This window comes from Thalassophryne amazonica, chromosome 4 (assembly GCF_902500255.1).
Source record: "Thalassophryne amazonica chromosome 4, fThaAma1.1, whole genome shotgun sequence".
NCBI lineage: Eukaryota > Metazoa > Chordata > Actinopteri > Batrachoidiformes > Batrachoididae > Thalassophryne > Thalassophryne amazonica.
In genome coordinates this window covers 113484041-113510370 of record NC_047106.1, presented here as the reverse complement: position 1 = coordinate 113510370, position 26330 = coordinate 113484041, and the positions used below count along the sequence as shown (strand labels likewise).

General features: G+C 41.5%; 1 protein-coding gene and 1 long non-coding RNA gene across 2 annotated transcripts in view; one reads left to right on the top strand and one right to left on the bottom strand.

Annotated features, from left to right (window-relative positions):
- LOC117508637 (high affinity cationic amino acid transporter 1-like) overlaps positions 1-22028 on the bottom strand; it is a 48632-nt gene extending 26604 nt beyond the window's left edge. The window contains exon 1 of the mRNA XM_034168439.1: positions 21896-22028. The gene's annotated coding sequence lies outside the window, so the exon portion shown is untranslated. The remainder of the gene's footprint in view (positions 1-21895) is intronic.
- On the top strand, positions 1399-10816 carry LOC117508641. Its single transcript, XR_004560153.1, has 3 exons — positions 1399-1535; positions 3025-3033; positions 10806-10816. It is a non-coding gene; the product is annotated as an uncharacterized LOC117508641 (long non-coding RNA).
- Positions 22029-26330: the final 4302 nt, after the last annotated feature.

Here is a 26330-nt window from a genome sequence, read left to right as displayed (position 1 = left end):
CAAATGTTATGAGGACACATCAGCAAATCAACACTATTGTGTCACAGTAAGGGCCCCTTTACACATAGTGCGAAGTTTGGACGAAGTGCACACTTAGTGCACATGACGCAGACAGTGTGCAAACCGTGTAATCTCGTCCCTGCCTACAACGTCTTGTACATCTGCTGCTACAACTATTTCCGCCCACAAGCGCCTGAAAGACAAAGTGTGCTCTGTGCGAACCCATTGCACCCTGTCGCGACAGGTGCCGGCCAAATTCCAGGTGACACGCACGAACATCTAACACCGCTCGCATGGTACTTAGACAATGTGTGGCCAGTTGCACTCTTGACACGATAACAGACTGCAAGCAACTGCCTTCATACTCGCAGAGAAATTTGTCTAAGTCGCACACGAGTGTGGCTTTGGTCTGTGCGCTGAGATGACAGGAGGTGTCCTCCCACTGAAGCGGCTGCAGAAATCTGTAGATCTGGACAGTCTAGCTGGACACCACGTACTGTGTTTCGACGGACATGGACAAACAACTGCCCACTGTGACTCACGTGTGTTGTTTGCTGTTATCAAGTCGACATAAATAAAAACATCACTGTGGTGACGTGCTGCAGTGAGCGAGCGCGTGAACGGCGTGCATATGGATGGGCTGCTCCCAGATTGAAATGGACCGTCAGATAATAACACGAGGAGATCTCACGTCACGTCACCCACGTGAGCTCTGTTCCACATGACATGGTGTCCTGCGGCGCGCCATCCACAAAATATGCGCACGGCGGTTGGAGACGTGCCAGCAGATGTGGACATGAATGAGACTAGTGAACTGCTTCTCATTCATTTGACTGTACAGTGGGGTAAAAAAGTATTTATTCAGACCCTGATTGTGAAGTTCTCCTGCTTAGAAAGATGAGAGTGGTCTGTAATTTTCACCATAGGTTCACTTCAACTATGAGAGACAAAATGAGAAAAAAAAAAAATTGTAAATGATGGTGGAAAATAAGTATTTGGTCACCCACAAACAAGCAAGATTTCTGGCTCTTACAGACATGTAACTTCTATAAGAAGCTCTTCTGTCCTCCGCCTGTTACCTGTATTAATGGCACCTGTTTGAAGTTATCTGTATAAAGACACCTATCCACAGCCTCAAACAGTCAGACTTCAAACTCAACCATGGCCAAGACCAAAGAGCTGCCGCAGGACACAAGGAAGAAAATTGTAGATGTGCACCAGGCTGGGAAGAGTGAATCTACAATAGTCAAGCAGGTTGGTGTGAATAAATCAACTGTGGGAGCAACTGTAAGAAAATGGAAGACATACAAGACCACTGATAATCTCCCTCAATCTGGGGCTCCACACAAGATGTCATCCCGTGGGGTCAAAATGATCATGAGAATGGTGAACAAAAAGAAGAATGCTAAGTTGCATTCCAAGAACACCATACCTACTGTGAAGCATGGGGGTGGAAACATTATGCTTTGTGGCTGTTTTTCTGCAAAGCGGACAGGACGACTGACCCGTGTTAAGGGAGGAATGAACGTGGCCATGTATCGTGGGATTTTAAGACAAAACCTTCCATCAGTGAGAGCATTGAAGATGCATCGTGGCTGGGTCTTCCAGCATGACAATGATCCCAAACACACCGCTCGGGCAACAAAGGAGTGGCTCCGTAATTTCAAGGTCATTTCATAAGCATTTCAAGGTCCTGGAGTGGCCAAGCCAATCTCCAGACCTCAACCCCATAGAAAATTTGTTGAGGGAGTTGAAAGTCCATATTGCCCAGCGACATCCCTAAAACATCACTGCTCTAGAAGAGATCTGCATGGAGGAATGGGCAAAAATACCAGCTACAGTGTGTGCAAACCTGGTGAAGACTTAGGAAACGTTTGACTTCTGTCATTGCCAACAAAGATTATGTTACAAAGCATTGAGTTGAAATTTTGTTATTGACCAAATACTTATTTTCCACCATAATTTACAAATAAATTCTTTAAAAGTCCTACAATGTGATTTCCTGGAATTTTTTTTCTCATTTTGTCTCTCATAGTTGAAATGTACCTATGTTGAAAAATGCAGACCTCTCTCATCTTTCAAAGTAGGAGAACTTGCACAATCAGGGACTGACTAAATACTTTTTTGCCCCACTGTATGTGTGTGATAATGGGTCATTTACAGAGGAACAGAACGGATCATATTTGTATTGCTTGCTTGATAAATGTGGTGTTTTTATATGGCGAGTGATTTAAACATTTTTTTGTAATACTTCCATGTCCTTCCTGATATGAGGCAGACTCCAGAAGCTTTCAAAGAACAGCTCCGTAGCTCAGTGGTAAAGTTACTGACTGGTAATCAGAGCTTTTGAAAGGCGTGAGTTGGCGTCCAGTAGGTGGTGTGTTTTTCTCTCTTAAAAAAAAAAATCATTCCACATAAGCAACCCGATGTGGGTCCACAGGTACCAGCTGTTTTTTTTTTTTTTTAATTTATACCACAAAAGCAGCACCATGTGCTGCACCTGGCACTGTTCCTGCTTGAAAGACACCGGCACGTGCAAGACTCTCGCACCGGGTTTGAGCACGCCTGCCCGTTGGTGTGATGTTTTGTGTGCTAATTTCGAACTGTGTCTACGTGGGTTACATCTGGGTGCTCCGGCTTCTCACTTTCAAAGACATACAGGTTAGGTGAATTGATGGCTCGAAATTGTCCATAGGCATGAGTGCAATTGTGTGCGTATGTGAGTGAGAGAGAGTCAACCCTGTGGCAGATCGGCATCCTGTTCAGGATATATCCTGCGTCTCACCTAATTGCCACTGGGACAGGCTCCAGCATCACTCCTCCGGTTACTTTTACTGCTATGCGTGGATTCACATAATGGATGGACATTAATTAGCAAATGCTTGAGAATCAATTCTGCTGGCAGCCACGAGACCACAACACAAAACACCTCCACGATGTTTCACAGATGAGGTGGTGTGCTTCAGATCATGAACAATTCCTTCCCTTCTCCATGCGCTTTTCTTCCTCTCATTGTGACAAAAGTCATTCTTTGTTTCATCTCTTGACAGGATGTTGTTCCAACATTGTATGGACTTCTTTGGATGTTTTGTGAACTTTAATCTGGTCTTTCTGTCTTTATGACTTCCTTCCTTCTACGGTTTATATCTTCTGAACGCTCTGTATTGACCTGGATGAAGTCTTTCACATCAGGGTTTTCCTGATCAAAAACTGCTGTGAAGAGGTTTTCTTCCCGTGTATTATTCATGCTCTTCTGACTCTTTTGATGTTCCAGAAGCAATCATCAATCAATAAACTGAATACAGACAGAACAGGTCCAACAATATCTCTAAACTATGAGACACACAGAAGAGACAACTCAGCTCAGTGAGTCCTGCACCCTCAGCCTATCTGCACTCTTCGACATCAGTGCCTGTGTAAGAGAATGGACTCCGAGTGGCTGTTTGACGTGCACGTTCTTTTAAAGTTCTCCGTCATGTCTTTATACAATTTACAGCAAGAACAGTGGCTTTTTCTGGATTAATTTGTCTCTCAACAAGCTTCTTTATACAATGATCAACCTCCAAACCAAAAGGTAAGATGTACAATTACCCTCCATGAATTGCAGGTCATTTGGTCTTTTTCCAACTCAGTGTTGTGAAGTTGGTCATATGTGTCAAATGTATTTGATCCATGATTGAAATGATAGAGTGTGCACTGGAAAAATTTTTAAAATTTGATGGGAAAAGATGGAAACCAAAAAAGTGACAAATTACAGCCTTTTGCGGATATATATATATATATATATATATATATATATATATATATATATATATATCCGCAAAAGGCTGTAATTTGTCACTTTTTTGGTTTCCATCTTATATCCGCAAAAGGCTGTAATTTGTCACTTTTTTGGTTTCCATCTTTTCCCATCACATACACACACACACACACACACACACACACACACACACACACACACACACAACAAAAATATAAAATGTAACACTTTTGGTTTTGCTCCCATTTTGTATGAGATGAACTCAAAGATTTAAAACTTTTTCCACATACACAATATCACCATTTCCCCTCAAATATTGTTCACAAACCAGTCTAAATCTGTGATAGTGAGCACTTCTCCTTTGCTGAGATAATCCATCCCACCTCACAGATGTGCCATATCAAGATGCTGAATAGACACCATGATTAGTGCACAGGTGTGCCTTAGACTGCCCACAATAAAAGGCCACTCTGAAAGGTGCAGTTTTGTTTTATTGGGGGGGGGATACCAGTCAGTATCTGGTGTGACCACCATTTGCCTCATGCAGTGCAACACATCTCCTTCGCATAGAGTTGATCAGGTTGTCAATTGTGGCCTGTGGAATGTTGGTCCACTCCTCTTCAACGGCTGTGCGAAGTTGCTGGATATTGGCAGGAACAGGTACACGCTGTCGTACATGCCGGTCCAGAGCATCCCAAACATGCTCAATGGGTGACATGTCCGGTGAGTATGCCGGCCATGCAAGAACTGGGACATTTTCAGCTTCCAAGAATTGTGTACAGATCCTTGCAACATGGGGCCGTGCATTATCCTGCTGCAACATGAAGTGATGTTCTTGGATGTATGGCACAACAATGGGCCTCAGGATCTCGTCACGGTATCTCTGTGCATTCAAAATGCCATCAATAAAATGCAACTGTGTTCTTCGTCCATAACAGATGCTTGCCCATACCATAACCCCACCGCCACCATGGGCCACTCGATCCACAATACTGACATCAGAAAACCGCTCACCCACGACGCCACACACGCTGTCTGCCATCTGCCCTTGACAGTGTGAACCGGGATTCATCCGTGAAGAGAATACCTCTCCAACGTGCCAAACACCAGCGAATGTGAGCATTTGCCCATTCAAGTCGGTTACGACGACGAACTGGAGTCAGGTCGAGACCCCGATGAGGACGACGAGCATGCAGATGAGCTTCCCTGAGATGGTTTCTGACAGTTTGTGCAGAAATTCTTTGGTTATGCAAACCGATTGTTTCAGAGTGGCTGGTCTCAGACGATCTTGGAGGTGAACATGATGGATGTGGAGGTCCGCAGCTGGTGTGGTTACACGTGGTGTGCGGTTGTGAGGCTGGTTGGATGTACTGCCAAATTCTCTGAAACGCCTTTGGAGACGGCTTATGGTAGAGAAATGAACATTCAATACACGAACAGCAGCTCTGGTTGATATTCCTGCTGTCAGCATGCCAATTGCACGCTCCCTCAAATCTTGCGACATCTATGGCATTGTGCTGTCTGATAAAACTGCACCTTTGAGAGTGGCCTTTTATTGTGGGCAGTCTAAGGTACACCTGTGCACTAATCATGGTGTCTAATCAGCATCTTGATATGGCACACCTGTGAGGTGGGATGGATTATCTCAGCAAAGGAGAAGTGCTCACTATCACAGATTTAGACTGGTTTGTGAACAATATTTGAGGGAAATGGTGATATTGTGTATGTGGAAAAAGTTTTAGATCTTTGAGTTCATCTCATACAAAATGGGAGCAAAACCAAAAGTGTTGCGTTTATATTTTTGTTGAGTGTACATACATACAGTGAGGAAAATAAGTATTTGAATACCCTGCGGTTTTGCAAGTTCTCCCACTTAGAAATCATGGAGGGGTCTGAAATTTTCACCTTAGGTGCATGTCCACTGTGAGAGACAATGTAAAAAAAAAAAAAAAAAAAAAACGGAAATCACAATGTATGATTTTTTTTATTATTTATTTGTATGTTACTGCTGCAAATAAGTATTTGAACACCTACCAACCAGCAAGAATTCTGGCTCTCACAGACCTGTTAATTTTTCTTTAAGAAGCCCTCTTATTCTGCACTCTTTACCTGTATTAATTGCATCTGTTTGAACTTGGTACCTGTATAAAAGACACCTGTTCACACACTCAGTCAATCACACTCCAACCTGTCCACCATAGCCAAGACCAAAGAGCTGTCTAAGGACACCAGGGACAAAACTGTAGACCTGCACAAGGCTGGGATGGACTACAGGACAACAGGCAAGCAGCTTGGTAAAAGACAACTGTTATTATTATTTATTAGAAAGTGGAAGAAACACAAGATGACTGTCAATCTCCCTCGGTCTGGGATTCCATGCAAGATCTCACTTTGTGGGGTAAGGATGATTCTGAGAAAGCTCAGAATTACACAGGAGGATCTGGTCAATGACCTAAAGAGAGCTGGGACCACAGTCACAAAGATTACATTAGTAACACATAATGCTGTCATGGTTTAAAATCCTGCAGGGCAGCAAGGTCCCCCTGCTCAAGCCAGCACATGTCCAGGCCCGTTTGAAGTTCACCAGTGACCATCTGGATGATCCAGAGGAGGCATGGGAGAAGGACATGTGGTCAGATGAGACCAGAATACAGCTTTTTGGAATCAACTCTACTTACCATGTTTAGAGGATGAGAACAACCCCAAGAAAACCATCCCGACCGTGACGCATGGGGGTGGAAACATCATACTCTGTGGGTGCTCTTCTGCAAAGGGGACAGGATGACTGCACTGTATTGAAGGGAGGATGGATGGGGTCATGTATTATGAGATTTTGGCAAACAACCTCCTTCCCTCAGTAAGAGCACTGAAGATAGGTCATGGCTGGGTCTTCCAGCATGACAATAACCCCAAACACACAGCCAGGGCAACTAAGGAGGGGCTCCGTAAGAAGCATTTCAAGGTCCTGGAGTGGCCTGGCCAGTCTCCAGACCTGAACTCAATAGAAAATCTTTGGAGGTTGCTGAAACTTCAAACCTGAAAGATCAAGAAAAGATCTGTATGGATGAGTGGACCAAAATCCCTGCTGCAGTGTGTGCAAACCTGGTGAAAAACTACAGGAAACGTTTGACCTCTGCAATTGCAAACAAAGGCTACTGTACCAAATATTAACATTGATTTTCACAGGTGTTCAAATACTTATTTGCAGCAGTAATATACAAAAAAATTATTTAAAAAAAAAAAAAATCAATACATTGTGATTTCCAGATTTTTTTTAAGATTGTCTCTCACAGTGGACATGCACCTAAGAGGTAATTTCCAGATGTTCAAAATTTAGCAACAACATCGTGGCGCAGTTTATGTACGAGCTACTACGGGTTTAACGTGGATTATAGAGGCAAATGCGTGGCACTTGCGGGACTATAGAGACCTCTTCTCGGAACTACCTGGCGGCTACGTGGGCTAGCATGCCTCGCTATGTCTCGTATTTGCCCGGCCCAAACCTTAGAGCCACGCAGGTTCCACGTAGTGACTCCGCCCGCCTCTATATGAACTCGTTCCACCTCGCTCCGCCACCATTTTGCGACAGACCACGCACACTGGTGGACGAAGAACATACGAGGATGATGAAGGACACACAAACACTACGAGAAGGATGGTTGGAAAAAAAGCATGTGTGCGTGTGATTATGTTTTTTTCACCCAATGTGTGTTTGGTGTGTGCTTTTTTCCAGGTGTTTGCCGCGTGTGTTTTTTCTCACTGAATATTATGTCACATTGTGGGGTGTCCACTCGTAGTAATATTGATGTACTTTTTATTTAAATAATTGCAGATGAACAGCTTGAACAGTGGATGAAGGGGATTCGTTCTCGGCTCGGTCTGAGGGAACCACCTCCAAAGTCAGGCTCTGGAGCTGGGAAAGGCCTAACAGACCCAGAGAAGAGGATCAAGGCCATGTTCTCCTTTCTGAGGGACCATATTTATAGACAGCTGGAGCTAATGGTGTGGATAAATGACTGGGTGCTGGCGAAAAACCAGCAACACAAGAGGCAGCAGCAGGTTCACCAGCAACAGCAGTTTCCTCCTCCTCCACCTCAGGCCCATCCAGCCCAGTTTCACCAGCAACAGCAGTTTCCTCCTCCTCCACCTCAGGCCCATCCAGCCCAACCTGGTTGCAGCCAGTGGTATCGGGGGTACACAAGTGGGGGATACCAGGATTGGCCTCCACAGCATCATGCTCCACACCATTATCCCCCCAGAGGCTCATCCATCGCCCCACACACCGACAAGATCCTCCACACCACGGGCCAGCACACCAGTTCCTAGGGTTTGTAAGAGTAGAATGGGAGGCAGAGCCTTCAGCTTTCAGGCTCCTCTCCTGTGGAACCAGCTCCCAATTCAGATCAGGGAGACAGACACCCTCTCTACTTTTAAGATTAGGCTTAAAACTTTCCTTTTTGCTAAAGCTTATAGTTAGGGCTGGATCAGGTGACCCTGAACCATCCCTTAGTTATGCTGCTATAGACGTAGACTGCTGGGGGGTTCCCATGATGCACTGTTTCTTTCTCTTTTTGCTCTGTATGCACCACTCTGCATTTAATCATTAGTGATCGATCTCTGCTCCCCTCCACAGCATATCTTTTTCCTGGTTCTCTCCCTCAGCCCCAACCAGTCCCAGCAGAAGACTGCCCCTCCCTGAGCCTGGTTCTGCTGGAGGTTTCTTCCTGTTAAAAGGGAGTTTTTTCCTTCCCACTGTAGCCAAGTGCTTGCTCACAGGGGGTCGTTTTGACCGTTGGGGTTTTACATCATTATTGTATGGCCTTGCCTTACAATATAAAGCGCCTTGGGGCAACTGTTTGTTGTGATTTGGCGCTATATAAAAAAAAAAATTGATTGATTGATTGACCAGTGGCAAACAGAAGCCAAGAATCAGCAAATGTCACTGCATTGAGTGGCTTTGGTGGTGGGGATGGTGACTTGCAGGACGTGTCTGGGGCATCAACTTTCATCCGTGCACTGACTGAACCACGCCATTAGTCAGTGTTCCTGCTTCTCATACATTTTTCACAATTGTATTTATTTATTTTTTACAGCTGTACATACTGTTATTTTCTTTTCTTTTTTTTTTAGAAGTTAGTTAATCCATATTTTAATTTATTTTTTAAAACTGTACTTACATTACATTTTTCTTATTTGCAACTCTACATAGTTTGTTATTTGCAATAAAAGGCTTTCCATTCCGAGCAGCGCTGATGCATTTTTTTTGTAATTGTTGGTTTCACTGAAATAGTATGTGGTGAAATGTGCATAGAATCCTAAATGGATTTATTTGAAACTGGTGCACAGAGATATTATGAAGCTCAGCCGACCTTGACACAACAGATCAACATTGCTGGTGCATAGTATTTGTTGTGGTTTTACCTTTGACAGCATTATTTACATGCTGCTACATTGGTGGTTAATGTGAAATTTTTAAAACAAGCTTTTTTTGTACAGACAGGTGTCAACGTTAAACTGCTTGTTTCCATTTAAACCTGACAATGAACAACACTGCACCTTTGCTTTTAGGATTCTATTTGAAAATACTATTTTCAGTATGCTACAATCGTAAATGAGAGCTTTGATTATTTCAAGCAAGTTTTAGAAGTTAAAATGAACAGGTTGTCACACAAGTGTCAGCTTACAATACATAGACTTTTACCTTGAAATAACACAGAACCTAGAAATTTAAAAGGGTTTATTTGAAAAAGGTACCAAAAAATGTTTACACTGCACATATGGCTTTGCAACAACAGACTACTTTGGAGGCACCATCCTCTCTTGCCATGGCACTGCACCAGCTTCTGAAGTGCAGTAGAACTTCAAGTACTCTCTCATCAGCTTTCCTGCTTTGGCTGAAGAGTTTCCACCCAGAGCCTCCATTCCTCTCCATGCTTCGTTTGTGAGTTCATCCCTCCAGGTTCCTGGTATGAAATTTCCCTCTTCATCTTCATGATCACCTTCTGTGAGGGCCTGGTTTGGATACCTCAGACTAAGAAGATTATGAAGAACACACGCTGCAAGGGTGATGGACGCAGTATTGTCAGGCTGCTGTCCCATGGTTGTCAAGAACATCCTCCACCTGCTTGCAAGAATGCCAAAAGCATTCTCCACCACTCTCCTTGCTCTTGACAGTCGATAACTTAAGATTCTTTCCTCATGGCTTAGCTTCCTGTAAGGGAAAGGCTTCATCAACCACGTCCTGAGGGCAAAGGCATCATCACCAACCATGTGGTAGGGAATGTCCTTATCATTGGGCAGGGGCTCAGCAGGAGGAAATCCTGCATAGTCTTCATCCAGGGCTTTGAAAAGGCCAGTCTCTCTAAACACCCCACCATCAATAGCACTGCCCGCACTGCCAATGTCCACAAATAAAAATCTGTAGTTGGCATCTACAATGGCCATCAGGACAATAGAAATTTTTTTTTTGTAATTGTAGTTCTCTAAATCTGAGCCAACTGGTTTACGGAGAGCAATGTGCTTCCCGTCTACAGCCCCGCAGCAATTGTGGAACTGCCATCTGGTGCTGAATCCCTTGGCTACCAGCTTCTACTACTCCGGTGTCTTAGGGCACTGCAGAACTTCCTCCATATACTCAGAAATGATGGCCTTACAGGTTTCAGAGATGACACGGCTGATGCTGTTGTGACTAACTCTAAATCCACAGGCCATACTTCTGTGGGAGTCTCCTGATGCCAAGTTCCTCAGTGTGATGGCCAGCCTCAGGGCAGTGCTGAGACTGAGTCTGTAATTAGTGTCTTGCTTCTGGACTCTTGGGCCGACTCTGTCCACCAACTCCTGAAACAGGGCAGGTTCCACTCTGAGAAAGCCCTTGTAGCTTTTTGCATCTGTTTGTTGCAATTCCTTCACAAGCACATCATACTGTCCATATTGTGGCCTATGCAGGATCCACTGTCTGACCCAGCACCTCCTCTTCCTTTGCTGTTCTTGCGCATTGATCTCCATCTGCAGCAAAACACCAGCAGCAGCCATACTGTGGGTGAAGTTCTGAAAAGCAATCCTGACGTTCCTCTCATGCGACATCTTGAATGATGCTGGGAATTGTAAACCCACACTTTAAATAAGAGACAACTGTGTGGGAGGGGCAGGGGGTAGGACCAAAAAGTGTGTTGGTGTGCTAACATCACGTTACACAGCACTGCGTGGCTCATACGTGGCTTAGCGTGGCTGATACGAGCCATTCGAGGCTCTAATGACCTGTCAGTCGTGGCTTCTATGTGGCACGTGCGGGGTACAGAGAGGCACCTTAGTAGTGGATACGTGTTAGATGACAACGTGGGTCATTCTTCGAATAATCACCCCACACCCATGCGTGGCTCCTTCTTCAGCCTTCATTATTCGGTGGGGCCGAGGCCACACACACACACCAGGGTTCTCGCCAGCGCAGTTGAGCGTAGGTGGCCCTTACGCTGGTTGAATCACAGCGTAGGGGGCCTTTTTTTCTTTTTTAAAGGAAATGCCACACATTATTTAACATCCCAATTAGCAACACAAAGTATTCATGATTTTAAGACTACCCACGCACTATTAACTAGTGGCCACTGACGCATTTTATTGCTGATTAACCCTCTTTCTCAGTGATTCAGCAGGTGCATTTCTGCTAGAGGTTTAACCAGTCGGGCAGTCACCATTTTTGTGAAGCGCTGTGTTCCCGAAAGAAAAAAAAAAAAAATTAAAAAGCGAAACAATGGCAGGTCCAGAGCTGTCTCGACCCACTGCACCAGCCAACACAAACACCAGCACCCAGTGTACTCCCGACACCAAACGCCACCAGGTCAAACGTGCTGAGACTTTGGGACAGGTGAGACTCATCTGTGCTGCAGTCCACAACTTTGACCCACAAAAGTTGTTTTACAAAGCCCATCAGCATTGCAAAAATCATCTTGGACTTCACTCAGCTCTAAAAACTAAAATATATATATATATATATATATATATATATATATATATATATATATATATATATATATATCGAAAAATCAAAAATGTTTCAGAATTTATCCATTAGATGTGAGGACACATGAGCAAATCAGCACTGTTGTGTCACAGTAAGGAAGTCCCAGGTTCGCTTCTGACCTGGTCCTTTCTATGTGGAGTTTACATGCTCTGCCCTTGTCTACGTGGGTTACATCTGGGTGCTTCGGCTTCTCACTTTCTAAGACATGCAGGTTAGGTGAACTGATGGCTCTAAATTGTCCATAGGCATGACTGCGAGTGTGTGCGTATGTGAGTGAGAGAGAGTCAACCCTGTGGCAGACTGGCATCCTCTTCAGCGTGTATCCTGCATTTCACCTAATTGCCACTGGAATAGGCTCCTGCATCACCCCCCCCACCGGTTACTTTTACTGCTATACGTGTGTTCACAAAAATGGATGGACATTAGCAAACGCTTGAGAATTAGTTCTGCTGGCAGCCACATGAGACCACAAAACAAAACACCTCCACAATGTTTCACAGATGAGGTGGTGTGCTTCAGATCATGAACAGTTCCTTCCCTTCTCCATGTGCTTTTCTTCCTCTCATTGAGATGAAAGTTGTTCTTTGTTTCATCTTGACAGGATGTTGTTCCAACATTGTATGGACTTCTTTAGATGTTTTGTGAACTTTAATCTGGCCTTCCTGTCTTTATGACTTACTCCCTTCTACGGTTTATATCTTCTGAATGCTCTGAAAGCTACCTGAAAGCTGAAGGCTCTGCCTCCCATTCTACTCTTACAAACCCTAGGAACTACAAGTAAGCCTGCAGTCTGAGAGCGAAGCGCTCTATTGGGGTGATATGGTACTACGAGGTCCCTAAGATAAGATGGGACCTGATTATTCAAAACCTTATAAGTAAGAAGAAGAATTTTAAACTCTATTCTAGAATTAACAGGAAGCCAATGAAGAGAGGCCAATATGGTTTGTGTCTTCTTGATCGAGGGTGGAACTGATCTACACACATGGATCTGCACTCCCACAGAAAGACAGAAGTTTTTGCAGGACTGTGCAGAGATGTGTCCATGTTGATTTTGTGCTTTAGAACTTGCAATAGTCACAAAATAATTTGGACTTTACTCCGGCTATCTGCAAGCGATACTGTGCAAAACAAAAGGCAAATACAGACACACATACTGTGGTGAGTTCCATGTTGTTCATGTAATCTGCTTTTCACCCCCACATTCATCACAACTTGCATATTATCCTGATCACTGTCCACAGAGTGCACTCAGCACAAACATGTCCCAATGTTGATGTGACATGGCCTGTCCCATTTCATCGGGCTATATGACACCGGCACAGCTTAAAGTTTTGGGTTTCTTTTTTTTGAGTTGCCAAAATGTCACAGTGACAACAATTGGTCCTCAAACTGTTTCTGGTGTGTTCGACTTCAGCATACTTGGTGTGTGTGCTTCAGTGTGTGAGCAAACACTCCCCAGCAGGATGCCAACAAGCCTCACCCCTGGCTGATAAAAGTCTCATTGGTATGGAAAGTGACAATGTGCCCATATTTGTTTGTAAAGTAATCAGTATATTACAAATCAGTTAAAGTTCATCTGGGTGTTTTACACAAGCTTCTTTTCAAACTTTCACACAGACCAAAACTACAGTTATAATACCCATTTTTCTAAGCTATAAAGTGGCTGCATAGGATGTGAAATCAGCAGAAAACATGCAGCAGCAAACAAACAATGGTTTTTACAAGACTTCTAAATTTTCTACAACTGCACAATTTTATTTATTTATTTTTTTAAATCATTGCGAATGCATAGCACTTAAATCAGCTGAGGTTGTAGAGCATTGTGTGCATGCATCAACTTGGACATACCCGCATGTAGAACTTCACCTGGGTAGTTTCAGCTTCAGCAAAACAACAGACTGCCTTTAAGCGTAAAATCATTGTTACTGACAGTATTTTTTCTATATATCACACCGCATACCCTGTGCACTGCCAACCTGCCAAATGAATGTTGCCACCTTCAGAAATTTTGAGCTATACTTTGTAGCATCGCTTATTGAGGCAGTATACCTTGATGTGAGATCTGGGAAATTCCAATCTTCTCAGAGTTAGGGTTAGACAATATTTTAGGGAGTATTTAAAGCAAACCACTCTAACAAAATAGTCTTTCCATCACATAAAACTTATCACCGTTTGGATTTATCCTACTCATTGTTGGCTTTAACAAATTCTGCCATTTTGTATTTATTTGTTATTAGATTAGATAGAACATTATTAATCCCTTGGGAAGACTCCCTCAGGGAAACTGATGTTCCGGCAGCATTGTATAGCAGCACACAGGGTAAGTAGCACAAAGAGGATAAAAAGTGAAAGTAATTAACTATTTGCAAATATAAATATGAGAAATAGTGCACACTACTGGTTTACTGGCTACTACTGTTCCTCTCTTTCCCATCGTCTGTCTTCCTGTTACTTCTCCCCCCGAGTTATGACACTTCTTTCATTCAAATATCCACAAATGTCTTTCAATGTCTGTCTATGTGCCATAAGTGACTGCACATATCATGACAAACATCTTATTAGCAAACCTGACTTTTGTGGAACTGGCTAACACTGAAAACACCATGTTGTGCTTCTGGGTATCTCCATGTTGGCATGTGCACAACGCACTATAACCCTAACCGTGGTGAGTAAAAACAAAACAAAAAAAAAAGATATACAACCCCAATTCCAATGAAGCTGAGACGTTGTGTGAAATATAAAAAAAAACAGAATCCAATGATTTGCAAATCCTCGTCAACCTATATTCAATTGAATACAAGACAAAGACAAGATATTTAATGTTCAAACTGATAGACTTTTTTGTTTTTTTGCAAGATAGCAAGTGGCTTAATTTGTCTATATTAAATTGTGTTAAAAAAAGTGCAGTGTTAAAGCATTATTGGAAAAAAAAAGAATAAAAATAAATAAATGTTTTTTAAATTGATTCCATGCTGGGGGGGTACCAATAAAATCATATCTTAAATAATACACCTCTAAAGACTGTATGTATTAGGGTGTCACTGTACACACAAGCCATGGCTCACAGGGTTCTAGCTAGCGCAAACTTGCGTTACGGCCGTTACAATATAATTTTGGACCGTTGTGCTTATTTTAGACCATGTAATCAACCGTTTCTACAGCGCGACTCCAGTTTGAAGCATGAATGAAGCAATGCTTCAATTAAATGGCTCGTGGCTCTTTGATTCGCTGCTCTACAGAAGCACCAAGTCCGCTTCTTAACCCCTCTCAAAGCCATTAAAATATCACGAGTCATTTTTGTGTGTATTAAAGTCACTAACTAGGACTCATGTCTTGTTGCAGTCAACAAACGAGAATCGTCCTCCATTCCGCACAGCTTCAAACGCTGCGCGGCTCTTTGCTGAGACAGAGTCCGCTCGGAATTAATAACTTCAAAACGAATTGCCGCTTTACATAAAATGACACCTCTTAGTGCAGCAGATTAGAGAATATTTACAGGGGAATCTTTCAAATGGTGATACAAGCACCAAATTCAACACAAATAGTCCTGAGACATTACTCTTTTGAAAAAGCAGACTATTCACTTGATTTTTCAATAGGCAGCCAGGTAGGGGTCAGTGAAGAATTACACAGAGATCAAAATTAAAAGATGCGCCAATCATATTGAAAACTATACCACATTATTCGTCCAACCATAAAGATTCCAAAAAGGTATAGTTTGGACTATCTTTGACTGAATGTTATGAAGTTATGGGGCAAAAAACAGCAAAAACGGTGACAAAGCTCAATTTCAGTTTGTATGGGAGGCCAAAGTTAAAGTTGCTCCAATTTGGGGAAATAGTGATGCAAATTATTGGTTGAGCTAATAGGATTAATAAATTAAATAGATTTGACCGTGTTGAATGTTTACTGTCCAAAGTAAAGGTCAAACAATGTCAACGTCCACTGGATTCTATGGCATATGACATATGTTACCCTGTAACATGATTAAGTACGACATGGTGCAAACTATTCCTTTTTAAAATCCTATTCACTCAACCAATAATGTGCATCACTTTATACCAAAACTGGAGCAACCTTAACTTTGGCCCCCTGTACAAACTGAGATTGACTGTTGGTACCATTCATGCTGTTTTTACCCCATAACTTCATAACATTCAATCAAAGATAGTCCAAACTATACCTTTTTGGTATCTGTATGATCAGATGAATAATGTGGTATACTTTTCAATATGATTGGAGCATTTGTAAATCTTGACCCCTGTGTAATTCTTCATTGACCCCTACTTGGCCACCTATTGAACAATCAAGTGGATAGTCTGCTTTCTCAAAAGAGTAATGTTTAAAGAATATGTGTGCCAGATTTGGTGTTTGTATCACTATTTGAAAGATAGTGCAGCAGATAACTGAAACAATCTTACAAATGTTGCAATACAGACAATAAACTACAATCGACTAAAACGGTTTTTCCTCCCAAAATGAGACGCTGTGCATTCTTTATGAACCTGACGTGGAGCGCAGCGAGCTGTAGAGCTCAGCTCAGATATGGAAAGACATTCATGCCAATAATAATATCTGAAAGAAAATGCTTGACAAAAACTAATAGATTTTATTTATGTTTATGTCCAGAGTTTAAGGATCCAGTAACCAATTTCATATTTATTTACTTTAAGCCTCAATAAAATGTTGTTCAATTTCAATTTAATCAACTTATAAAGCACCAAATTACAACAAAAGCCGCCTCAAGGTGCCTCACACAGAACAGTTCAACATAAAAAAAATTAAAATAAATGAATAAAAATAAAACATTCAAATACCTAATTAAAAACATAAGTAAAAGAATAAAACAAACTAAAAACTACTCATAAGAAAGAGAATAAAAATAGGTTTTAAGTCTTGACTTAAAAATGTCCACGGACTCCGACTGCCTCACTGAGGGCCATGTACTGGCAAACCCAGAATGAGATTGCCCACTCAACAAACTTCCCCAGCCTTTTGGACATGATGAAGGGACTTGGGCTGTCGTACCTGGCTTTTCCCCTTTGGGTACCCTTAAAATGGCCAATTTTTAGCTTAAATTTTCAAAAGCTGCCCCCCGGTCGCTTGACTCCCTCAACATTACCACGACGCTAAAATTTTATCCTAGCTAGAACCCTGGTTCAGTTCACGTCATGGTCCAGTACAAGTTTGGTTTTTGAAAATTCTCTACATCTTTACTGAAAATTCAACTTTATTCATGTGGAAGAGCTGTTTTGGTGCTAGAAATGGATTTACAACTATGAATTAATGTAAAATAAAACTCATTCACCATTTCCAGTTACATGATTTCTGCCTTATCTGTCACTGGATGAGTGATTTCACTTTGATGTTATGCATTCATGGCTGCAAGCAACTGAAAAGTTTTTGACTGAACAATTTGACTGAACATTTTCTGTGAGTGGACAGCCTGTGTGGCAAAGTGCAAACAATTCAAGTAGAATTTCCAAGAAATATTTGTCAAAGTACCAAGGTCATCAAACACAGATGGTTGGACTGAGCCAGGAATAGTCATGACTATGTACCAGAGGGGTCCAGGGGCATGCCCGCCAGGAAGTTTTGAGGAAAAAAAAAAAAAAAAAGAAAAGAAAAAAAGTGCAATTTGTTCCATTCTGAGAGCACTTTGAGCAGTTTTTCTTTATTTAAAACAGTAGTATACTCATACTGGTATAAACGATGGCTCAACTCTTGATTTCATTACAATTTATTTACTATCTTGTATGTATTGTTTGTAATACTTGTACGTTTCCACAAATGGACTGACTGTCTGCATTTATTAATTCTGCTTTCATTGTTTTCATTCTAAATTTCTCAAATTCTAAGTGTGTCTTATAAAACAAATCAATAATTGCACCCTTTCTACTTTTAGAAAAGTCTTTTGCCACTTGTAAGTAATTTCAAGCTGATGCAGTATTTAAATAATGTAACTTAAAAATAATGATAAAATAATTTTAATGTTAACGAAGTCTGTGGTTTTTTCACCAAGCAAAGTAATTTTTTATTCACAGCTGAGCATGAAACAGGGAAATTGAGTCTCTGTGATGTGCTGTGCATTACTTTTTGAAATATTTAAAAATGGTGCCTGATTCACTTAACATCGTGAAATGAACATTGTGAAACCCTCACCTTGTCCTTGTGATTCAGATTCTGACACCTCTCTATATTGTCCAAAAAAAAGAGAAAGAAAAACAGGTCCAGCTTTCCTCCCCCGAAAAAAGTGTGCTAATGATGAACTTGCCATGTAAGAAATAAATAAATTTGATACTGAAACCAATTAACACAGAATAAAAAGTATCTATGCCTTCCTTCTTGCAAGAATAATGGAAAAAACCCTTAAAATTGTATATATATATATATATATATATATATATATATATATATATATAAAAAGGAGGGGGGCACAAACAAGTACAAGGACATGTCACTCATTAACATCCCAGTTAGCAACACAAAATCAAAGTATTCATGACTTTAAGTCTATCCATTCAAATACGGTAATAATTAGTGCTGGCTGATGTATTTTATTGCTAATTATCCCTCTCACTCCATGAGTCAGCAGGTGCATTTCTGGAAAAAGTAATTTCTCTGTGTATGACATACATTTTAGGAAATGCAGAAACACCTTGATGGCCGCCGACAGAGTGAAACGAATGCTGCTACATCTAATAACGAAGTTTCTGAGCTTTCATTCGACCCACTGATTGTGCAGCTAATCTTATTTCCTCACCAGAGAGTGCACAAGGGTGCGTTTGTTTTATGTCACAGGAGCACATGTGAACTCAAGGAACAAGGGAATTGTGAAGCATGAAGGCTATTGATACTGAAAAGGCTATGGGATGTGGCTTTCTGTTTTGTTTTGTTTTTCCACCAACTTGTAAATTTTAACCATTTTTGAGGTTTTTTTTTTGTTTTTTTTTTTTTAAAGGTTGGTGGACTGGGTCCCTGCGTGATTTTTTTTTATCCCTTTTTCTCTGCAATTCAACAGATGCATTTCAGCTGGAGGTTGAACATGCAAGCTTCACAGTTTGGCTGCCTAAAACTATGAATTGAGAGGAAAAACAAAGACTTAAATAAAATAAATGACTCGTCAACTACTAAATTAGTTGTTAATGATTTCAATCGTCAACGTAGTCGTGACTAGTCAACGAGTCGTGATAGCCCTACTTAAAACTGAAATGCATCCACAGCAGTGCTGTGGTACGTGGCTTTGGAACCAGAACCTCCTCATGCTCCGTGTTATTATCCGAGCCTCGCAAACCATCCGACCAAGACGAGAGGAAACAGAGGCAGTGAGGCTGTGTGGCTGCAGCAGCACGATGACGTCAGATTCTGAGTCGTTTTATGCAACTTTGTGGATAAAATAAGTAATTCACAGTAATCGCGATTATTCGCGAATATGAAAAATAATCGCGAATGGCGAATATTGTAATAATTGTGAGTGCCCTACCTGCAAAATATATACTAACACTAATACAGCAACACAGGCACACATCTGCACAAGACAATTATCCCTTGAGAGGTTTTTTCATGTTGAAGAAACAAGTAGTGAGAACTAGGGTTGGATGATTTGAAGGAAACGTCATACTGGAATTATAATGGAAAATACACTCAACAGGCAATACTTTTGTTTTTGCTTCCATTTTTCATGAGCTGAACTCAAAGATCTAAAATATTTTCTGTATACACAAATGACCTATTTCTCTCAAATACTGTTCACAAATCTGTCTAAATCTGTGTTAGTGAGCACTTCTCCTATGCTGAGATAATCCATCCCACCTCACAGGTGTGGCATATCAAGATGCAGATTAGACAGCACGATTATTATTTCACAAGTGGTTAATGCGCCTGGTTTCAGTGTGGAAGATTCCCAGGTCAAACCCTACTGCCACATTTATCCATGTAATGTGGAGTTGCGTCAGGAAGGGCACCCGACCTTGGATCTGCTGTGGCAAGTGAAAACAAGGGAGCAACCGAAGGGACTGTTACATGTATTGTTTTGAGAAAGGAGTGCATTTCTGCATTTCAAAAATGCCACCAGAAACCACCAAAAAACAAATGAAAGTACTTCATTCTTTCACCAAAACATTAAACCTTGGCTTACATCTTACATGTACCTTCTGGCAAACTGTAGCTGAAATGTTAAGAAAATCTTCCTCTATACCACGTCATCATGAAGCTTTGTAAATAGGAATACAAAATATCCTCATATAAAATGAACAATAATGATAATAATATTAAAGCAAACAGAGCTCTGGTATCGGAATAGTATTGTGTCGGCAGATATCCAAATTCCGGTACCGGGATCGGATTGGAAGTGGGAAAAATGTGGATCGGTGCATCCCTAGTGAAAAGTGAATACAAGTGAAGTATATTGTGTTAATTTATAAATATAAGATATTTCCACATTTTTTGCACATAACTATCGTATATGAAGCTGCTCAGACAGGATTAAATCAAATCAAAACAACTCTCAAGTCAGCTTGCTAAATGTCCATATTATGTGCCTCATTAGTGAGGTTAATACAGCAGCTCCTTACCTAGTCTTTAATGAAGTTGATTTCAACCCATTTCCTTAAATTCAGCAAACATTTATGGGTACTGCCATGAGTTTCCTGTTATTTAAGGCCCTCATACATCAGTTAATTGTTTTAAGTCATGTTTTTAATATCCTAATTCTCTGATTACAGTTCGTCAAGAGGAGAACAGCCTCCTCTGAAAAGGTGCCCTGTTACGAGCATGTTTTTGATTCATGTAACAGCACGAACTGTGTCGTGACGATCCCACCCGCTGTGTTCACAGCTGGACGCCGTTCTTTGTTCCATCGGCCGCCACGCGCTCTGCCCTGGACGCTGCATATATAAAATAATTATTTTGTGGCGGCGTAATCATTTTTTATGCACATTTTTTTCTGTGTGTGCATAATAGCTTTAATATTTATTTATTATTTTCCCCTATACACCATATTGTTTCCTCTGACACTTGAGAAATAATTTGATTTTGTATGACTGTGTATGGGTGATCAGTGGACTGTAGAAACGTTTAAGTTCCCTTCAGGGATTAAAAAACATTTCAGCACCTGTACTTTCTCATATATTTTACTAGTTTCTTTACTCTGTGAATTGAATATTTCTGAATTGTGGACAAAACAAGACATTTGAAGTCATAAATCCTGGGCTCTGGAAAACCTTTATCACCATTTTCTGACATTTTACAGACCTAAAAACTAACTGATTAATTATTTCCTCAATTCAGTGATTATGAAAATAATCGTTTATTGCAGCCCTACGTCCTGGTTGTTTTATATACCAAGACAAGAACCATGTGCCTTAAATTTTGTTTGGTAGACCTTACTGTATATTGGCAAAAGAAGTAGTTGAGGGGTTAATGTAATATTCCATGATGAGGAAAAGCTGGAGGCGCTCTGATATTCTAGTCACAACTGCATATAAGAGGGAAAAAAACTCCCAAAAATAGTGGCGATAGTGAGAGTTCATCAAGAAAGCACACTGCGTATTCAATACGTAATAGCTCCTGTTGATTTCATCATAACAGCCAGAATATCTTCCCAAACAGAAGCATGACAACAAATCTAGTTACAGTGACACCCCGTGGCAACAAGCTGCAATTACAATGTGAAAAAAAATTAAGCTAACATTATTCGGGAAACAGCTATTTCTTTTATACAAGTGTTTGTGCGTGTGTGTATGAGTCTAAAAAACTATAAACATGTTTTTAAATAAGACGTTCGTCGACTACATCGATGCTAGAATCATAAATCCCATGGAGCGCGTGTCTCTATATAAAAGGAGGGACCTACCTTTTGGAACATTTATTATTTTCACAAAACCTACACCTCGGAGCAAAGCAACATTTATTTGTCCGCGCTGGACGACAGCTGATGACCAAAGGACGGAACCTGATGTGTTGCATCAGCCACATGGTTCCTTCCTCCTTTCAGCCCATGTGTCCTCCTTCCTCAAGTACAACACTACACACGACTCACAACCACGCACCCCGTTACCTTGTTTGCCCTTCCAACGCCATATTATATTGTTCTTTTTTAAAAAGCGAATTCTTCTTACCGTGTTTAAAGCTTTGCCGGATCAAAGACCTACTGCTGTCGTCTGGTAGCGCGTGTGGCGCGAACTTAGACTGCTTTCGTAAAAAAACCAAAAGATGGTTTGTTGAAGGACGCGAAATTTCCACCCGCCCATCAGAATAAAGCTCCACCCAATTTTCTATCTTCACTGCAAAGGCCAACGGCCGCCGCCAGATGGTGGTGTTTGCAAACATACACTCAACAAAAATATAAACGCAACACTTTTGGTTTTGCTCCCATTTTGTATGAGATGAACTCAAAGATCTAAAACTTTTTCCACATACACAATATCACCATTTCCCTCAAATATTGTTCACAAACCAGTCTAAATCTGTGATAGTGAGCACTTCTCCTTTGTTGAGATAATCCATCCCACCTCACAGGTGTGCCATATCAAGATGCTGAATAGACACCATGATTAGTGCACAGGTGTGCCTTAGACTGCCCACAATAAAAGGCCACTCTGAAAGGTGCAGTTTTGTTTTATTGGGGGGGGATACCAGTCAGTATCTGGTGTGACCACCATTTGCCTCATGCAGTGCAACACATCTCCTTCGCATAGAGTTGATCAGGTTGTCAATTGTGGCCTGTGGAATGTTGGTCCACTCCTCTTCAATGGCTGTGCGAAGTTGCTGGATATTGGCAGGAACTGGTACACGCTGTCGTATACGCCGGTCCAGAGCATCCCAAACATGCTCAATGGGTGACGTGTCCGGTGAGTATGCCGGCCATGCAAAAACTGGGACATTTTCATCTTCCAAGAATTGTGTACAGATCCTTGCAACATGGGGCCGTGCATTATCCTGCTGCAACATGAGGTGATGTTCTTGGATGTATGGCACAACAATGGGCCTCAGGATCTCTTCACAGTATCTCTGTGCATTCAAAATGCCATCAATAAAATGCACCTGTGTTCTTCGTCCATAACAGACGCCTGCCCATACCATAACCCCACCGCCACCATAGGCCACTCGATCCACAACATTGACATCAGAAAACCGCTCACCCACACGACACCACACACGCTGTCTGCCATCTGCCCTGGACAGTGTGAACCGGGATTCATCCGTGAAGAGAACACCTCTCCAACGTGCCAAACGCCAGCGAATGTGAGCATTTGCCCACTCAAGTCGGTTACGACGACGAACTGGAGTCAAGTCGAGACCCCTGTGAGGACGACGAGCATGCAGATGAGCTTCCCTGAGACGGTTTATGACAGTTTGTGCAGAAATTCTTTGGTTATGCAAAGCGATTGTTTCAGCAGCTGTCCGAGTGGCTGGTCTCAGATGATCTTGGAGGTGCACATGCTGGATGTGGAGGTCCTGGGCTGGTGTGGTTACACGTGGTCTGCGGTTGTGAGTCTGGTTGGATGTACTGCCAAATTCTCTGAAACGCCTTTGGAGACGGCTTATGGCAGAGAAATGAACATTCAATACAAGAGCAACAGCTCTGGTTGACATTCCTGCTGTCAGCATGCCAATTGCACGCTCACTCAAATCTTGCGACATCTGTGGCATTGTGCTGTGTGATAAAACTGCACCTTTCAGAGTGGCCTTTTATTGTGGGCAGTCTACGGCACACCTGTGCACTAATCATGGTGTCTAATCAGCATCTTGATATGGCACACCTGTGAGGTGGGATGGATTATCTCAGCAAAGGAGAAGTGCTCACTATCACAGATTTAGACTGGTTTGTGAACAATATTTGAGGGAAATGGTGATATTGTGTATGTGGAAAAAGTTTTAGATCTTTGAGTTCATCTCATACAAAATGGGAGCAAAACCAAAAGTGTTGCGTTTATATTTTTGTTGAGTGTATTTCCATTCTTTGCCGACAGTACAAATTTATTTTTCACACAATTATGAAAAAATATATGTACATGTTTGATTTGCTCTGATTTTTTTAATCCTGTCTGTTATACCTTTTGATTCAAGACTACTTTTCACTTTAAGTATTTCTGAATTGTTTAAAATAAAAAATAAATAAGTAAGTAAGTAAGTAAGCTTTATTTATAGGGCACTTTTCTCAGACCAAGGTCACAAAGTGCTTCACATGATATAAATAGACAATAAAAAAAAAAAACAACACATACAAATATAAAAACAGTCAATTTATTTTTCAATTTATTTTCATTTATATAGCGCCAAATCACAACAGAGTTGCCTCAAAGCGTTTCACACAGGTAAGGTCTAACCTTACCAACCCCCAGAGCAACAGTGGTAAGGAAAAACTCCCTCTGAGGAAGAAACCTCAAGTAGACCAGACTCAAAGGGGTGACCCTCTGCTTGGGCCATTCTACAAACATAAATTACAGAACAATTCACAGAACAATTCACGGACGAATATACAAGAAATCCTATTGGCGCACAGGACAGGAGGGTCGCCAACACAAATACAACTCCCATCTCTGGATGGAGCTGCACCTTAAACAGAGAGAAAAAAAGAAAATCAGGCATCAGAAAGACAAAAAATACGGTATAATTTGCCAGCATTAAACAACAAGAAAAACTGAAGAAATACTAAGGTGATCGCCGGCCACTAGCCCTAAACTTCACTAAAAGACCCAGAATTTAGGTTAAGTTGAGGCCGTAGCACGCTCCAATTACTAATAAATGAATTAAAAGAGTAAAAAGCGTAAAACAAAACTGTACCAGTATGCTAGCCATATGAAAGGGAAAATAAGTGCGTCTTAAGTCTGGACTTGAAAATCTCCATAGAATCTGACTGTTTTATTGACGCACGGAGATCATTACACAGAACAGGGGCACGATAAGAGAAAGCTCTGTGACCCGCAGACTTCTTATTCACCTTAGTAACACAAAGTAGTCCTGCACCCTGAGAACGTAAAGCCCAGGCCGGTACGTAAGGTTTAATTAGGTCAACTAGGTAGGGAGGTGCCAGTCCATGAATAATTTTATAGGTTACTAGCAGAACCTTAAAATCTGATCTCACTGGGACAGGAAGCCAGTGAAGGGATGCCAAAATGGGTGTAATGTGGTTGTACTTTCTGCTTCGTGTCAAAAGTCTGGCTGCAGCATTTTGAACCAATTAGAGACCCCTAATGCTAGACTGCAGTAAACCAGAAAATAGAACATTGCAGTAGTCCAATCTAGAAGAGATGAATGCATGGATCAGGGTCTCAGCATCAGCCATAGACAGGATGGGACAAATCTTCACTATATTTCGCAGGTGGAAGAAAGCAGTCCTAGTAATATTTCTAATGTGGAGGCCAAAGGACAATGAAGGATCAAAAATTACCCCAAGGTTCCTCACTTTGTCAGTGTGATTTATGACACACGAGCCGAGGCTGACCGTTAACTGGTCAAATTGATGCCGATGTTTCACTGGACCAAGAACCATCATTTCAGTCTTATCAGGGTTTAAAAGTAGGATGTTTCTAGACATCCAACTTCTCACTGCTGCAAGGCAATCTTCTAAGGATTTTATGTGAACGAGATTACCAGCAGTTATCGGCATGTATAACTGAGTATCATCTGCATAGCAGTGAAAGGTAATCCCAAAATATGTGCCCAAGGGGTGCTATATAAAGGGAGAAAAGCAGGGGGCCTAAGACAGAACCCTGTGGAACCCCAAATTTCATGTCACTAAGGTTAGAGGTAGTGTTACTGTACAAAACACAGTGAGAACGACTGGTCAAGCATGACGTCAGCCATGGAAGGGCACTCCCAGTAATCCCAAAATGATTTTCCAGCCTATCACGTAGAATATAATGATCCACTGTATCAAATGCAGCACTGAGCGCTAACAGCAACAGAACCGTAGTGGTGTCCGAATCCACTGTAAGCAGAAGATCATTCACCACTTTAGTGAGAGCTGTCTCTGTGGAATGATATTTTCTAAAAGCAGACTGCAGTGGCTCAAAGAGATTATTCTCAGTAAGATAGTCTACGAGCTGCCGTGACACCACTTTTTCCAGAATTTTAGAGAAAAATGATAGATTTGATATCGGCTGATAGTTTGTCAATACACTAGGGTCAAGATTAGGTTTCTTAAGTAATGGTTTAATCACTGCAGATTTGAAACATTTAGGAACAGATCCAGAAGTTAAAGATTAATAATTTCCAGCACAGTCGGCCCAAGAGTGGGCCACAGGTCTTTAAACAGTTTTGTTGGTATAGGATCAAATAAACAGGTTGTGCTTTTTGTTGACATTACGAGTTTTGCAGCATGCCTAGTAAGATACTGTCAAATTCTGTAAACCTAGGTAATACCTCAGTAGTGGCGCCCACCTCAATAGCAGTGTGTAGTGGCTGGGTTAAGGCATGCCGGGATATGTTTAACCTGATGTCTTCTATTTTCTTCCCAAAGTAATCCAGGAAATCTAGTGCTGTAAAAGGAGAGCGAACTGCAGGTGGTTGTCCATGCATAAGTGTTGCCACTGTGTCGAAAAAGAACTT